The sequence below is a fragment of the Vulpes lagopus genome, chromosome 11 (genome assembly GCF_018345385.1).
Source record: "Vulpes lagopus strain Blue_001 chromosome 11, ASM1834538v1, whole genome shotgun sequence".
NCBI lineage: Eukaryota > Metazoa > Chordata > Mammalia > Carnivora > Canidae > Vulpes > Vulpes lagopus.
Window position 1 is genome coordinate 36,323,859 of NC_054834.1, and position 12,262 is coordinate 36,336,120.

The 12,262-nt window shown below is 34.4% G+C and overlaps 1 protein-coding gene across 3 annotated transcripts in view; it reads right to left on the bottom strand.

The window, feature by feature from the left end:
* Positions 1-12,262, bottom strand: part of SPATA17 (spermatogenesis associated 17) — a 206,349-nt gene that overhangs the window by 89,432 nt on the left and 104,655 nt on the right. The window lies entirely within an intron of this gene.

A 12,262-nucleotide genomic window follows, 5' to 3' on the forward strand; every position in this document is an offset into this window, starting at 1 on the left:
TTTGGGAAATGCTTTTGAAAGTCAGACAAAGGGGGGGCATCTGGGTGGCTCAGTGGCTGAGCATCTGCCTTTGGCTCAGGTCGTGATCCTGGGGTCCTGGGATCAAGTCCCACATCAGGTTTCCTGTGGGAAGCTTGTTTCTCCCTCTGGGTATGTCTCTGCCTCTCTCTGTGTGTCTCTCATGAATAAATAAATAAAATATTAAAAAAGAAAAAAAAAAGAAAGAAAGAGAGAAGTGTAGGCCATCCTATTCCCGGGATTAATAAGGTAATATTAATAAATATCAGAGAGATCGTAATTGAACTCATTTTCTTTTGCTTGATTTTTCTTTCATTGAGAATAATTTTGGTGATCAGATAGATTAGGACAAAACAAATGAGTCTTAGCTCAAGCTCAATCTAGATATGTTAAAAAAAAATTAACATTTTTTTATGTTAACCTACCATTTGTCGAGCATTGTGCCCAGTGTACTGCATAAGTCATGGGCTCTGTTCTTGAGGAGCTTACCATTCTAGAACAAAGGTCTCCAGTATTTATAACTAGAAGGGCCACACAGGTAACACTAATGAGTCAGATGTAAGAACAAAGAATGTAAACTTTAATTACTACCATCTCAGAGTGTGGACCCACAGTTTTCTATATCATCTGATTTTGAATATAAGCTGGAAAATATGGATTTTCAAAAGATTTAATTACCATTTTTATATTACTTTTCAACTAATTTAATTTTTACAAAATTGTAGGATCCAAATATAATGCACCTGGAGACTGTATGCAACTCAGAAGTTACTCTTTTGCAACCTCTGATTTAAAATCTACATGTGAGCATCTAGCACTTTCTTTCTTCTTCTTTTTTTTTTAAGATTTTATTTATTTATTCATGAATGACACAGAGGAGAGAGACAGGCAGAGACATAGGCAGAGGGAGAAGCAGGCTCCATGCAGGGAGCCTGATGTGGGACTTGATCCCAAGACTCCAGGATCACACCCTGGGCCAAAGGCAGGCACTAAACCACCAAGCCACCAAAGGATTCCCGAATCTAGCACTTTCAATGCAAGGTCTCTAAACAAAATATATTGTATCTCAAGTTACTGAGCAGACCTACGGATGAAATACAAATCACTATCAGTTATCCTTAAGAAATTGTGACTATACCAAAGATGTTCCAAAATGTCTTTAAAAGCAAAAGAATACAGATTCTACATTATATATGTTGCTTAATTTGATGCTAATTTTCAGCATAATTCTAAAGTGGAATATTAAAATAAAATTCTAGAAAAGTGGTGACACATATATATGGCAGGGACAAATATATGATATTGGCATCATTTTAATACTTTAAATGTCTATTTTCAAATTTCAAAATTAATTTTAAATTTTTAATTTCATATTAAAATTAAATGTAATTTCAATATATAAATTTAAATATCTGGATATTTTAACGTGTACACTATATGCATATATACACACACACACACATATATATATATAAACATAGAAAGAGATGTATATACATATAGGCATATATCACCATGAGTAAGAGTAAAATTTTAGACATATGCCTGAAGTTTGGCAAAGAATTTGACAAGTTCTTTTATGATATCCTGAAGAATATGGGAGAAATAAGAACAGGTTGATGTTAGAAGAGAGCAAAGGTATCAATGAATGACTTCCCAATGGCCAAATCCAATACATTTAGTTCTTACTTTACTTGACTGCTGCATCATGCTCTTTATCCAGTCCTTACAGTGAATTCTCTTTTCTTTACATCTGCAGTGTCTCCTAGTTCTCTTCCTTGCTTTCTCAATTTCTTGACTTGGAAGAAACTTTTGACTTTTAACTATTTCCCTTAGAGTGATGATTTCTAAATCTTATGGCTATATACAACATTTTTCTTTAACTCAAGACCATATTTTCAAATGCTTACTAGAAATATCTATCTAGGTGCACAATAGGCATCTGAAACAGAGCTACCCCCAAATTAAACCTATATCCAAAACCTCCATCCTATCAAACCTGTAATTCGTCTTATACAGACATCCTTCATTTTATTAAGCTTTGCTTTATTGATCTTTTCAGATATTACACTTTTTACAAATTAAAGGTTTGTGGCAACCTTGTTTTGAGCAAGTCTAACAATCGCCATTTTTTTAACAGCATTTGCTCATTTTGTATCTCTGTAACACTTAATTATCATAATACACCAAAGTTTTTCATTATTATATTTGTTACAGTGATCTGTGATCAGTGGTCTTTGATATAACTATTATAATTGCTTTGGGGCACCATGAACAATGCCCATATAAGACAGGAAACTCAATAAATGTTCCATGCATTATGACTGCTCTGCCGAGCTGGTGTTCCTTCCTCTCTCCCTCTCCTCAGGCCTCCCCTTCCCTAAGACACAAAATTATTGCAATTAGACCAATTAATGACCCTACAATGGCATCTAAATATTCAAGTGAAAGAGAGTTACACGTCTCTTACTTTAAACACAAGCTAGAAATGATAATGCTTAATGAGGAAGGTCAAAAAAAAAAAAAAAAAAAAAAAAGGTGTGTCAAAAGCTAGGCCTCTTGCTCCAAACAGACAGTTAAGTTCTGAAGGCAAAGGAAAAGTCCTTGAAGGAAATTAAAAGTGCTACTCCAGTGAACACACAAATGATAAAGAAATGAAACAGCCTTATTGCTGATAGGAAGAAAATTTGGGTGGTCTGGATAGAATATCAAACCAGCCACTGCACTCCCTTAACCCAAAGCCTAATCCAGAGCAAGGTCCTAACTCTATTTAATTCTGTGAAGGCAGAGTGAGGTGAGGAAGCTGCAGAAAAAGAGTTTGAATCTAACAATCTAACAGAGGTTTGTTAGTCAGATTATGGAAAGAAGCCATTTCCACAATATAAAGGTGTAAGATGTAGAAGCAAGTGCTAACATGGAAGCTACAGCAAGTTATCCAAAAGATCTAGATATGATAAGTAATGAAGATGGCTACACTAAAAAACAGGTTGTAAATGTAAATGAAATAGCCTTCTAATGAAAGAAGATGACATCTAAGACTTATAGTAGAGAGAAATTGATGCCTGGCTTCAAAGCTTCAAAGGACAGGTTTACTTTTTTTGTTCAGGGCTGACGCAACTGGTGACTTTAAATTGAAACCAGTGCTCATTTACCATTCCAAAAATCCCAGGGCCCTTAAGAATTATGCTAAATCTACTCTGTCTATATTCTGTAAATGAAAGAAAAAAACCTGAACAGCACATCTGTTCACAACATTAAGGCCAACGTTATGACCTACTGTTCAGAAAAAAAGATTCCTTTCAAAAAATGACCACTCCCTGACAATGTACCTGGTCACCCAAGAGTTCTGATGGAGATGTACAAGACTAATGTTTTCATGCCTGCTAACACAACATCCATTCTGCAGTCCATGGATCAATGAGTAATTTTGACTTTTAAGTGTTATTATTTAAGAAATATATTTTGTAAGGCTATAGCTGCCATAGATAGTGAGTCCTCTAACAGATGTGGGCAAAATAAACTGAAAAGCTTCTGGAAAGGATTCACATTCTAGATGCCATTAAGAACATTCATGATTCATGGGAAGAGGTCAAAATATCAACATTAATAGGAGTTTGGAAGAAGCTGATTCCAATCTTCATGGACGACTTTGAGGGACTCAAGATTTTAACAGAGATTTCAAAAGTACCTACCGATGTAGTAGAAATAGCAAGAAAGCTAGAATTACAAGTGGAATCTGAAGATGTGACTGAACTGTGCAATCTTGTGATCAAACTTGAGGAGTTGCTTCCTACAGATGAGCAAAAGAAAGTGGCTTCTTGATAATACAGGGATACTTTACTCCTGGTAAAGATGCTGTGAAGACTGTTGAAATGACAACAAAGGATTTAGAAACTTAGTTGATAAAGCAGTAGCAGAGTTTGAGAGGATTAACTCAATCTTGCAAGAAGTTCTACTGCAGGTAAAGTTCTATCAAACAGCATCATATGCTACAGAGAAATCGTTCCCAAAAGGCAGAGGTAATTGATATGGCGAATTTCATTCATCTTAAGAAACTGCCAGAGACACCCCAACCTTCGGTACCTGCCTGGATGAGTCAGCAGCCACTAACACTGAGGCAAAACCCTGTGTAGCCAGCAAAAAAGATTACATCCTGCTGAAAACTCAGATGATGGCTGGCATTTTTTACTAATAAAGTATTCTTATTTTTTATATTTTTTGTTAGAAAAGAATGCTTTATTAAATATCCTTATACGTTTATATTTTTAGAATCCTTAGAGTTTTTATTTGTTTGTCTCAAATTTTTTTCTAAATCCTACTTAGTTAAAATATAGTGTAATATTGGCTTTAGGAGTAGAATTTAGGGATTCATCACTTACATATAATAATAAAGTATTTTTAAATTAAAGTATGCACATTTTTAGACAAAATGCTGTTGCAACAGACTATTTACAGTATCAACATAACTTTCATATGCAATGGGCAACCAAAAAATTCATCTGACTTGCACATTATTGCAATACTTACGTTATTGCTTGTAATACTTCTGAGGTATGTCTGTATTTTTTTCTTAATCAAGTAAGGACATCACCATCTAGCCAGTCAACTCTGCCAGAAGCCATTAGGTCAAGGCACTAAAGGACTCCCTGCTTGGCACTCCTCAATCTGAAGAAATATTTATTTGTTCATGGCCCTATTCCCATAAAACACTGTATTTGATATAATGTAACACATCCTCCCCTAGATGACAACTATGGTTTATTTATATATTATATATGTTATGCTTTATGTTTCTATGGTAGCTTTATTTATGTTTTATTAATATGCTAGTTTAACATATCCATTATTTTAACATATATTTATTATTTACTGTGTTCTAATCCTACAACTTATGTGGGCTAGTCTGACTATATAAATTGAGCAAAACAGATTCCTTTTCAGTAATTTTAATTGAAAAATAGAATTAGCTGTGGGTTCTAGAGCTGGAATCAGGCCTGGAATGGTCGCAATAAGTGCAAGCTGAACATTTATGAAAAAAAAAAAAACTACCAGCAGATAAAGCTAGTCAGCAGAAAGAAGATAAAAGGCAGAAATGCAAAGAAAAGTAGACATGCTACTAGAGACAGAAACCATTCCCCTGGAGCCTCCAAGGTCTTTAGTCAGTTTCTTTTAGCTATATCTTTTCAAACACATCCTTAACTTTTTCAGTTATCTTGAAAGGATCTTTGTCCTTTGCAGCTAAGAAAAGCTCTAAGACAGTGATTTTAAATATATCTGTGCTCTTGTCCACACCATCCACACCCTATAAGGCTGTTCCCTAAGTTTAGTTTTTACTAGGTTTTTTAGGGTTTATAGGATTCTACCTATAAAGCTATCAACCTTTTTCTTCCCCTCTACTACCAACATCCTTGTTCTACTGCAAATCCTCTTTATCTCTGATTTGGATTATGGTAATAGTTCCCTACACATTCTTCATCACCACGGAGTCCTAGATCTTAACCATGGCCAGAGCTAGTAGAGTGATATTTTTAATCTATCTGACTCCTTTATTCCAGTGATTAAAACACTGTGCTTGTTTTGTACTGCCTTTTATATGACAAATTCCAAATACCTTATCATGGTTCACATGGCCCTTTATAATCTGGCTCCCCCTATACTTTCCACATTTCATTGGGTAGCAAAGCCATGAGCTGAGCTTCACCAGATACCTCAGAAGGTAAGCTGAAACTCTCATAAGTTATGCATTTTTTAACAAGAGATGGCTTTATCCAGGTAACCTCCTCTGGCCACTCTCCTTGTTCTGTCTGGCAAACTTCTGTTCAGGCTTCAGTTTCTTCTGACCTCAACACACTTTTAAACTCTAAATTGAAACAGGAAAATCTGGGATGTATAAACTAATACCATATATACCAATATAAGAATGTTGAGTATAGCACAAAATGAGTATACTTCTTTCAAAAAATAAATTCCATATACTTCATAAATTGACCTAAAGTCAATTAGCAAACTTTTACCTAGCATATGTTAAGGCATTGTAGTAGGAAGAGTGTATAGAATATGATAGTATCTAACTAAAAAGACTACAAGTGTCTTTCTGTGACTTGTTCAATTACATACACCAAAAGTGTATGTAGTATTCTCAGGATATCACCAAAAGTATTCCAAATTATCACCATTATGTTGATGTTATAAATCTTAAACTTCTTCAGCCTTAGATGTCTGTAGAAACAGAATCTAGTATTCTGTGGTCATTTATTTAAAAATATTTTTTTTTTCAGGGAAACAGTGAGCAAAACAAGAGCACAGTCCTCACTGTACAGCCAAAGTAATAAAGGACTCTTTTGTAGACAAATTCTAGAACTTCTTAATTATAAACAGGCTTATTATCTATATCTCCAGTGTTATAAAGTACCAGAACTTCATTAGAAAAATTAAGCTGGAAAAATGAAGGCAGCACTTTGTAAATTTCCACTGGAAATTAGCTGGGAGAGGCAGAGGAATACTGGATCAAAAGAGGGTAATCATGCTTAACTGTGCCCTAGAGCACCCGCATGTTTAATACGATTTGCACAGTAACTACCTCTCCTATTACTGCTTGTTTGGAGTATTCTATGTTAATGGGGTTAGCTAATTTAGTATTTTAACTTAAAAAGGCTCTGCTGATTAATAAATGTTGCACACTGTGCTAGTAATTAAAATAAATGGAAGAGTTACAAATAAAAGTTGAATTGTTAAGAAAACATTATCTGAAAATATATGATAATCCCTATTTATCATAATACAATAACAGTTCAGAAAATATGCAAATTATAAAGGTCTAAAGTGTGTGAAAATCCCAAAAGTCAAAAAAGTTTTGAGATGTGTTAAATTTCTCTATCACTATTCTTTCGTGATATATATATATATATATATATATATAATAGGATCTCATCTCTACATACATTTTTAAAATGCCCTTTTTAAAAACTATTAAGATCTAGTTTCTTAACCTTTCCCGTAACATTTTTCCAAAGGTAACTGACTATACAATGATATTGATACTTCATTAGAAACAATATTTAAAAGGTTTAAAGATGACTAATCTACTTACCTAGCCTTCCATCTAACCTAGGTTGCAAATTTGAGGGAATGAAGGCAGATACATAAGATTCGTTGTCACTAAAAGTTTTTCACCAAGTACCAGCAAATGGCAAAGCTCAAGAAATGGAGTCGCTTGTTCTACTTTGTAACTAAATCTGTATCCAACGTCTCTCATTTCACCTAATCTGAATAACAGAAGGAGACAGAACATGCCATCCCAAATAATGCTACTTTGGCAAAGGATTATTTTGAGCTAAAGGCACTTAAAAAGAATAAGTACAAGAAAAGTGATCTGAACTCCCCCTTTTTTTCCCCTAAAATCAGGCAATAACACACCCATATGACAGCTGACTTTCCTATACCAGGAGGAAAGAAACATTCTTATCATCAGAGACAAAGAGAATTTTGTACAAAAAGACCTTGTTAAATAGCTTTTATCTTCCTTTGGCCTCCTCACACATTTTATTTTTCTATAGTCGTTTCTCATTGTTCAAGCTAATGTATACGCACTTAAGACTTGCCACTTAGTGGGTGTTCACTGCTTTATGGGGCTCCTGTGTCACATAATAGCTTACATTTAATAAATATGTGTGTTTTTCCTGTTAATCTGTCTTACGTCAATTTACTTCTTAGGCCCAGCTGAAGACCCTAAGAGGGTAGAGGGAAAATTGTGTCTCCCCTACAACAACTATCAGAAAATTAACATCTTTCATTTTTCAGAAAGATGTAGAGGCAGCTATTGAGGTTCCTAAGAACCTGAGTTCTTATGAGAGCCACCCCTAGGTTCTTATGAATGCCTATACAAGTTTAAGATATAATATCCTATACTATGATTCAATCACAAACTTCTCTTCATAGGGAGGCTCAAGCCACATTCATATATTTTTTTAATACTCTAAGTGTCCATACCTTAAACCTATAGAAGAATCTTAAATTCTTTGGAATCCAAAAATTTCCCTCAAGTTTAGCTCAAATTTATAATTAAACACCAAAGTCTGATCTAGCAAGGTAGTATCTCAATTTGAAGAATGAGTTGTATCAGTTTTCTATTGCTGCTAATACCACCACCATAAACTTAGTGGCTTAAAGAATACAAATTTATTATCTTAAGGTTCTGGAGGTCAGAAGTCTGAAATGGGTCTCACTGGGCTAAAATTAGGGTGTTGGCAGGGCTGCATTGCTTCTGGAGATTCTGTGGGAGAATTCATTTCTTTACATCTCCCAGCTTCTGAAAGCTGATAGCATTCCTCAGTTGTGGCCCCTACTCTGTCTTCAAAGACAGCCAACCTTAGTTGTCTTTCCCAAGGTCACATCACTCCAACCTTCCATGTCTTCAATCTCTTTCTGCCTCCCTCTTCCACTTTTAAGGACCCTCAATGATTACATTGAGCCCGTCCAAATCATCTAGGATAATTTCCTCCATTTTTAAATTCTTAATCGTATCAGCAAAGTCCTCTTCATCATAGAAGGTAACAATATATTCACAGGTTCCTGAGATTAGGTTGTAGACTCTGGGGGGGGGGGGGGGGGGGGAGGAGCATGTTATTTTGCCTCCCAGAACACAGACGGGCACTGACTTCTACTGCAAGATCTTAAATCCATTTTATTTTGAATACAGTTCTAGTCTGCATAATTATATTCTCTGTATTTAGAATGTTTATATATATTTTAAAGATTTTATTTATTTATTGCATGAGAGACAGAGACAGAGAAAGGCAGAGACACAGGCAGAGGGAGAGGCAGGCTCCATGCAGGGAGCACCATGAGGACTCGATCCCAGGACCCCGGGATCATGCCCTGAGCCAAAGGCAGACGCTCAACTGCTGAGCCCCCCCAGGTGTCCCATATTTTTTGTTTTAAAAACAAAAACCTTAAATAATTCTTCATTATTTATAGATAAACCCTTCAATCCTCGGCCTTGAAGCCTTATCCGCTTTTTCTTTCTATTGCTTCCCACATGAAAATTAGTTTGGTCTTTTTCATTGTTTCTGTAAACTTTTATGGTTTTGTGAACTTTTTTCACTGTCGTTTTTTTTTTTTTTCTATACCATCAATCTGCTTCTCTCTTTATCAAATCTAAATCACTTTTCACAGAACCAATTCAGTTCCTTTTCTTTGAAGAACCACCTTCCCAGAGCAACAGAGATCACAGCAAATGCTACATAAAAAAATAATAAATAAATCATGACACTTACTGTCTTTAATATACACTTGATGATTTTCAAGTGCTTATCTATGCCAATTCTTACTCAGAACTTCATTAGGTTTTCTGGTTTGGTTTAAAGCTAGAAGCATAGAAGTTTATGAGAGCAGAGAGTTTGTCTCTTCTATTCACTACTACATTTCAAGAGCCCAGAACTATTCCAGACATGCAAGCATTTGTTGAATCAATAAGTGCCTCTCTATATTTTTCACAATATCTAGTTGAGAGTGATTTCTCACATAAAGGTTACTCAGCAATTATTTACTAATTGCTTATTTAATTTCTTGGTTTCATAAAGATATATGAATAAGGAAAATAATTTTAAGAAAAAGTGGAAACTGGAATGAGTTTCTTTAAGAAAAAGAACAAAGCTCTAGTAATCCATACTCAATGTATAAAATATGATCCCACTCTCTTGCTTATTTTAAAGAACATAAAGAATGTGACTTTATTTGGCAAGAGGACCGTTGCAGATGTAGTAAGATGAGGCCATACTGAAGTAAGATTGGGCTTCAACATAGATAGGACCCTCTGCATTAAAAAATTATGCATCTCTGTGGTAAAGGAATATTTTTTCCTAATTCCTATACAGAATTATTATCAGTAAAGTTATAGAACCTAAATTTCTAACACTTCTTTTGCCTCACAAGATACAATTATTCCATACAGTATATGAAAGCTAAAATGGGGACAGCCCGGTGGCTCAGCAGGTTAGTGCTGCCTCCAGTCCAGGGCGTGATCCTGGAGACCCGGGATGGAGTCCCATGTCGGGCTCCCTGCATGGAGCCTGCTTCTCCCTCTGCCTGTGTTTTTGCCTCTTTCTCTCTGTGTGTCTCTCATGAACAAATAAATAAAATCTTAAAAAAAAAAAAAAAAAACTAAAATGGTTTTAGAAGAATCTACAATATCACTGCTTCAATTCTCAAAAAAAAAAAAAGTAATTATCTATAGGCTAGTTGCTAAGACCCTTTGCTAAAAAAAAAAAAAGAAAAGAAAAGAAAAAAAAAGGTTGATTCAAACCTTTAAGTAATTTGAGTATTTGCAACTGCATTTGTTCCTGATTGGTTGATAATCCTGGAAGCACTTTTCAGTCTGAAAGCTTGAGGGTAAAGGGTTATCAGCGTGGTACCCACATAGATTGAATATATTTACAAGTATTCCATGGAAAGTACAAGTGGAACATCTTTCTTTAGGGACAATATTGATAATTCATCCTTCTAGGCTTATCAAGGAAAATACTGTGAAAGGATACTTCAGTATCTTTGATACACAGTGACTTCTGTAGAAATATCAATGTGGCCAATTATTTGAGGAATTAGCCTTATTATTTCATAAACCTTTGCATCACTGAAAACTCTTCAGATATTCATCACTAAATTGCATATTTTGCTTGACTAAATCTGAGCAGCATTAATCTTCTATAATCTCTTTCATAAAACAAATTTAGCTCCCCTAAACAAACTGGAAATAAACACTATTTGTTTTCTTATTCATCATACGTTGGGTTACTGTCAAGTACTGAAAGAAGCAATGGAATACTCTGTAGCTAATTATTTCACATCAAGTAATTGGTATAAAATAAAAAATTTATAAAAATTACTTGAGATGCATGCCAATTTTATCTGTCATCTGAGTTTGTGTGAAAATTTTTAGTTTTGAAAAGACTCTTCAGAAATGGATGATTAGGGGGATCCCTGGGTGGCTCAGTGGTTTAGCACCTGCCTTTGGCTCAGGGCGTGATCCTGGAGTACCGGGATGGAGTCCCACATGAGGCTCCCTGCATGTGTCTCTGCTTCTCTCTTTTTCTGTGTCTCTCATGAATAAATAAATAAAATCTTAAAAAAAATGGATTATTAAAATAAGGCACATTATATATCCTTCCTGATTAATAAAATGATCCAAAATACACTGTGTTGGATGAGAGGTAATTCTAGTTTCTTTACATAATAAAACATACTTTGCAATGTATTTTGGAATTATATTATGTAACACTTATACTATGATGGCTAGTATATATTATATTATGTAAAAATAATAGTTTATATGTTGGCTTATACAATAATTTATATTTTATATTATAATTCTCACATAATTATAATTTATATTAGAATAATATAATTATCTTATTATTTAGAATATATATAATATTAAAGAATTATTATAGGCACAATACAAAGATAATTACAGGATATGATAGGACAATAATAATAATTTTTAAAAAGCCATTCTAGATTTTAAATGGTCTATTTATAAATTACATACGACTATATTGATGACAAATGACTTAAGAGAAAGGAAGTAATTTGGAGAAAGATGTATGAATTGAGACCCAAATTAGTGAGGCTAATAAAATAATTTTAAATTGCATATGCTATTAGATCTTCCTTTTTCAGTCATCTTCCTCAGTAGTAAAGACACTAACCTCTAAAAAAAAAAAAAAAAAAAAAAGGGATCCCTGGGTGGCGCAGTGGTTTGGCGCCTGCCTTTGGCCCAGGGCGCGATCCTGGAGACCCAGGATCGAATCCCACGTCGGGCTCCCGGTGCATGGAGCCTGCTTCTCCCTCTGCCTGTGTCTCTGCCTCTCTCTCTCTCTCTGTGACTATCATAAAAAAAAAAAAAAAAAAAAAAAAAAAAAAGACACTAACCTCTTTCACTGCACCTGATTTATTAAATGTATATCAATGTTTCCAAATTAAATTTAGTCCACATTAAGGGAAATGGTTTTGTTCTGTTGGATCTTATTTTAGAAGTATCACAGGCTTTTACCAGATAATTAAGGTAATTATTTTCACAGATGCATCGATATAGTCACTTATGCCCTCAAAATGCCATTCTTTCTTTTCTTTTTCTTTGAGTAGTTATATATTTAACACACATATATATATACAGATTTATAAATGTTTATATATGCCTTTATATAATATGGACATACTACATTTACATATTACATAATATCATATC